Source organism: Chionomys nivalis, chromosome 1, assembly GCF_950005125.1.
Source record: "Chionomys nivalis chromosome 1, mChiNiv1.1, whole genome shotgun sequence".
Taxonomy (NCBI): Eukaryota; Metazoa; Chordata; class Mammalia; order Rodentia; family Cricetidae; genus Chionomys; species Chionomys nivalis.
The window spans coordinates 12,194,000-12,200,169 of NC_080086.1; the positions used below are offsets into that span (position 1 = coordinate 12,194,000).

General features: G+C 37.9%; 1 non-coding gene across 1 annotated transcript; it reads left to right on the forward strand.

Moving 5' to 3' along the window:
- Positions 1-1,399: 1,399 nt before the first annotated feature.
- On the forward strand, positions 1,400-1,506 carry LOC130889479 (U6 spliceosomal RNA). The gene has a single exon (XR_009058563.1). It is a non-coding gene; the product is annotated as a U6 spliceosomal RNA (small nuclear RNA).
- The last annotated feature ends 4,664 nt before the right edge of the window (positions 1,507-6,170 follow it).

Sequence of the window (6,170 nt, forward strand, 5' to 3'; positions counted from 1 at the left end):
CCAATACCAAAGACAGCTGTGATCTCCTTGCAACAAGTAAAAAAGTGTCATGGTAGAATCGTTACTTTCTTTACAAAGCTGACTGATGTTAGAACTTCAAGCCACCCATTTCCTCAAGACAAAATTCCTAGGCATGTTCAACACACTCCAGGACCTCAACTCAGCGTGTTATTCTTAGAGAGTACTGTAGCTAAACTTGGAAATATATTTGTCTCCTTTTTGGAATGAAAGTGCTGAATCTGACCTTACACCATTCTTTATGGATTTGCAAAGTGAACCTTGAAATGAAAAGATGAGTCTTTTCAGTTCTTTCTAAAGGTCACCAATGCTGACGAGCACAGTAACCTTTAATTTGTGCGTCTCTAGGTACTAGAAACACCGGCGCAATATAAGCTGGTATTTTTCTTTATTTTGTTATCTGGTGCTAATAAAGTTCACATTTTCAAACACAAGCCTGTATTAAAGCCAAAGGGACTATATATGACTATATATGCCGATTGTGCATAGTTCACAAAGATTAAAGCTCACTTATTACAATTTACTTTTCTTAATAAAAAATAAAATTTAGTAATCCAAAGGTATTAAAGTGAGAATGCATCAGTCAATGTAAATTATACAAAGATAGGTGGTTTTTTTCCCCAAATATCAATATTTCTAAGGTTGAAGAAATTGCTCTGTGGTTAAAAACTTTTGTTATTTGTTCAAAGGACTAGGATTCAATAACCCACACAACAGGTTCACAACCCACTAAAACACCATTTGCACATAATCTGGTGCCCTCCTCTTGCTACTGTGAGCACATATATACACATGCTCATTCTCACTCATAGGCAAACACCAACACATATACATCACTCATAAAAGAAGTCTTTTGAGAATTGGCATCATAGAAATGGCAGTATATTGTTATAGCATATATATGCTTGTTTATATTTAACATAAATATTAAGTAGATCATATAATGTTTCTTGTAATTATGTTATTGTTCTTTAAGTACTTTGACATGTTAAAGATGCATGTTATACAGATGGTGGTACAATTACTACATAATGAAAGCTAAACATAAAAAAAAATGGTTTGAAGTTATAAAAGTTGTGAATGAAGCCAGGCGGTGGTGGCGCACGCCTTTAATCCCAGCACTTGGGAGGCAGAGGCAGGCAGATCTCTGTGAGTTCGAGACCAGCCTGGTCTACAAGAGCTAGTTCCAGGACAGGCTCCAAAACCACAGAGAAACCCTGTCTCGAAAAACCAAAAAAAAAAAAAAAATTGTGAATGAAATCCAAAGTCACACATTGCTGTAAAATTATAGTATACAGAAAGCTTACCAGCAAATTAGCAAAATTAACAATGCATAATAAAATTGAAAAATAGAGACAAATTAAAAATTATCTTAAATTCTGTGCTTGCTTTGTCAGCACATATATTAAAATTGGAATTCTACAAATAAGATTAGTTTGGCCCCTGTGCAAGGATGACACACAAACTTGTGAAGCATCCATACTTTTAGGCCAAGAACAGGATCTCCAAGAAGAGTCTCACTGAGGGCCCAGTATCAATGTTGTATCAGCAACCAGAGTACTCAAAATAGCTCAATGGCTCTGCAATGAACACTTGTATGCTGTGGGACAAAGGTCTTTTATCCTGTCATTTGTATTATTTTTAATAAAATGCTGATTGACCAGCAGCCAGGCAGGAAGTAGAGGTGGGTCAACAAGAATTCTGGGAAGAGGGAAGCACAGTCTGCATTTGTGACCCAGATGCAGGGGAAGCAAGATGTGACTACCTCTCTGAAAAAGGTACCAAGTCACATAACTAACACAGACAAGAATTATGAACTAATATAAGTTATAAAAGTTAAGAAAAATCTGAGCTACTAGGCCAATGAGTTTATAATTAATGTAGACCTCTGTGTGTTTCTTTGGGACTGAATTACTGCAGGACTGGGCAGGATGGAAACCTCAGACAACACTTGCACATAAAGATATATGGGTAAAAGTGTTTACTGCATGACTCCCTGTGACACAGTACAGTTTACATAATGATCTCTTTCCCCTTTTCTCTTTTTCTCTTTCCTTTTTTTTTCTCCTAAATTTTATTTTATTTTATTTTGGTGGGGAGGTTGCTCAGATGAAGGACAGATACAAAAGAATAGGAAATGAGAGGGACTGGGATGCCTAATGTGAAAAACACAAAGAATAAATAAAAAAGAAGTTTAAAAATTGTCTTAAATTCTGAACGTATACATTAAATTTGTTAATATTCTCAAGTTTCATCTTACCCATAATCAATATATTGATTTTATTTTGAAATACAGATTCTTTCTATAGATTTCTTGTGTTTTTCAAATCAACCCATTATCTGGATAACAACAGAAATGTGTCACCATTTTTAGTTCCTCATATCTTTGATCACACCTACAACTTCAGATTTAATTAAACATTATAAACTAAATGCCCCTCAACTTGTGACGACGTAAATGAATGCGGACAGATTATAAAAATATATACAGCTTTAATAGGGAAATAGACTTACAGGACCACAGCTTCCCGTGGAGAACAGGAAAAGCAGAGAAACGGGCTGCTGGGATCATGCCCGGCAGATTTATTAGTAAACATTAGCCCAAGGCGAACACGTCCCCAATGGGTGGGGCTATATCCCTACATCAACTGAAGAATGGATAAGGAAAATGTGGTACATTTACACAATGGAAGACTACATAGCAGAAAAAAATAACATCTTGAATTTTGCAGGAAAATGGCTGGAGATAAAAAACATTATTTTGAGTGAAGTAACCCAAACACAGAAAGACAATTATCATATGTCCTCACTCATAGGTGTCTTTAAATATAAAGCAAAGAAAACCAGCCTACAAACCACAATCTCAAAAAACTTATGATGGAGGAAGGTATTGGTTAATGAAGAAACTCCTTGGTCTGATAGGTTAGAACATAGGTGGGTGGAGTAAACAGAATAGAATGCTGGGAGGAAGAGGAAGTGAGGCAGACGCCATGCCTTCTCTCTCCAGGGCAGACACGATGAAGCAAGCCGCCAGTTCAGACATGCTGAATCTTTCCCGGTAAGGCTGGTGCTACACAGATTACTAAATATGGGTTAGGCAAGATAAGTCACCACCTCGTGGTGCTACACACATTAATAGAAATGGGCCAAGCACTGTTCATATGAATACTGTTTGTGTGTTGTTATTTTGGGTAAAGCTTGTTGAAGGAGCTGTGGGCTGCGTTCTGCCACCCAGCTCCCGGCCGCCTGGCTAGCTTATGCCCCAAAATAATGACACACAAACTGTATTTTTTTAAACACTGCTTGGCCCATTAGCTCTAGCTTCTTACTGGCTAATTCTTACATCTTGATTACCCATTTCTATTAATGTGTGTAGCACCCCAAGGTGCACTTACCGGGAAGATTCTAGCCTAATTCCATCCTGGGTCAGAGCTTCATCGCGTCTGCCCCAGAGAGGAGAGCTATCGAGTCTGAGCTCACTTCCTCTTCCTCCCAGCATTCTGTTCTGTTTACTTCGCCTACCTAATTTTCTGTCCTAACAGGGCCAAGGCAGTTTCTTTATTTAACCAATGACCTTCCTCCATCATTTCCCCTTTTTCTGTTTATACAAAAAGGAAGGAAGACTTTAACTTTAACATAGCAAAATTACATATAACAAAACAGTTATAAAGCAATATTTACAGTTACAATATTTATATCTATTTTATCTTTTATCATAACAAAGGAAAACAACTATAACTATCTATCTATTCTTCAACTACATCAAAGACTCCATTTAACCAATGACCTTCCTCCCTCAAAAGCTAGCCAGTGGCTGGGAGCCGGGTAGCAGGAACGCAACCCACGGCTCCATCAACAAACTTAGACAACAATGAGAACACTAAGAGAGACTTACATAGATCTAATCTACATGGGAAGTAGAAAAAGACAAGATCTGCTGAGTAAATTGGGAGCATGGGGACCTTGGGGTGGGGTTGAAGGTGGAGGGGAGAGGCAGAGAGAGGAGCAGAGAAAAATGTAGAGCTCAATAAAAATATTATAATCTGTAAAAAAGTTGTTTTCTATGACCAGGGATCAGCATGACTAGATTAAGGGGTATCCAGATGGATGATAAAGTATTATATTTTAGCATATCTATAAGGGTATATCCAGAAGAAATTGTACCTTAAATCAGTGGATTGAATAAGGAAGAGTTACCATTACCTTTGAGTGGCCACTATCCAATAGACTGAGTCTAGTGTTTAGATGAAAGAAAAGATAAAGGAAAGGCAATCCTCCAAAGTAGATGTGAATCATCTATTTAGACATCCATCATTCATAAGCACAATGTTTTAAAGATACTTCTTATTCCTGGGTTTAAAAAAACACCATATTATTCTCTACTTACAATCACATCAAATAATACAACAATAGAGAAATAGGATTATATGCACTATAGGTAAAATTCTATAATAACACCTCCAAAATCCCTCCTTCCTGTTGTATATAAGTAGACTTTTCTGAAGGTAGATAAGATAGACTACCATGCTAAATGCCACCAATGATTTACTGAGGATGAATTTGCTCTTTAATGATGGAACTCTCAAACAGGTGAAAAAAGAGAGGTCAACCCTATAGTTTTGGGGCATCAGATGTAGTAGGAGCTGCGGGTTGTGTTCCTGTCACCCCAGATCCTGGTCGCCTGGCTAGCTTATGCCCCAAAATAACAACATGCAAACTGTATTCTTTTAAACACTGCTTGGCTTATTAGCTCTAGCCCTTACTGGCTAATTCTCATATCCTGATCAACCCATCTCTAATAATCTGTGTAGCACCAGTCTTACCAGGAAAGATTCAGCATGTCTGACCTGGTGGCTTGCTTCATCGCGTCTGCCTCTGAGAGGAGCTGCCCTGCATCTGAGCTCACTTCCTCTTCCTCCCAGCATTCTGTTCTGTTTACTCTGCCTATCTAAATTCTGCCCTATCAGATGGGCCAAGGCAGTTTCTTTATTAGCCAATGACCTTCCTCCATCAATCAGAGGCATAGGGGAACGTCTCACAAACCAAGAAGTTCACAGCTCTAGACTATGAGAACTGGAGGTTTATGATTCCATGATCTCAAAGTCAGAAATGTACTACTATAGGTGCCCAGGACATAGGCTTGTTATCCTTTGCTTTGCATGCCACAATCCCAGCACTAAGCAGGTGCTGCTGCATACCCTACCCCTCAATTGTTGCAACTCTTGGCTCCTAACCTTTGGTAATCCTCAATAAATCTGACAGTGACAGGAGTTTGCAGGTTTTGTGTTTCCCTCTTCATGGCCTCTTGTCTTTCATAGACATATCTCTGTGATTTACACTCCTGGCAGCTCTAGAATGTTTTAGTTTCTTACTACTACTTGGGTTAGTCTGGAGGAAAAAACTCCAAGAGTTCTTATTCTTTTTAAACAACTGAATCACTGCGGAGTTTCTCCCATTCCAGTCTTGAGTAGGAATAACTATTGGTAATTAAAACAGCAGACTTGTGTCAGCTGGTGTTCAGAGTCCCATCTTGCCTGAATAGAATATTACCAAGACAGGAAAGATTGTCTATAGTGGTCTTAAGAGTACTGAGGTCTTCTGGATAGGAGTCTTAACTGGAAAGGCAGTGTTGGATGCCTTGGTTGTTGCAGCTGGAATTTTGTTCCAATAAAGTGATTATGCAGTATTCAAATTTGAACTGTTGCAAGTCCTTGTGATTTTTCCATAGATAAACGGGGAAAGGAGATTAAAACTATATATTATACTGACTCTAAATATTTAAAATAACAGATAAGAAATCTTGAGAGTTTGAATGGCCTACCATTTGATGATTTCTATGATTTAAATAATATAAAGGCTAAACTAACTCATCCAGAAATTTTCCAGAAAGAGGTCTACTTGGCTGAGCTTCCTGATCAATGCAGAAAGTTATCTAAGGACTAAAAGGCACATATGATAAATACATGTTCTAGAATTAAAATTCCATGAGACTCAAAACAAATAACAAGAAATAAGGGACTTTCTTTAGAGTAATAAAAAGCTTTAAAAAAGAATCTCAAGGCAACTTTCCTGGAACTGATGATAGAAGGGAAACACTTCTGTGGTTGGAATGAGAATGGACCCCATAGACTCATGCTTTTGAGCATCTGGTG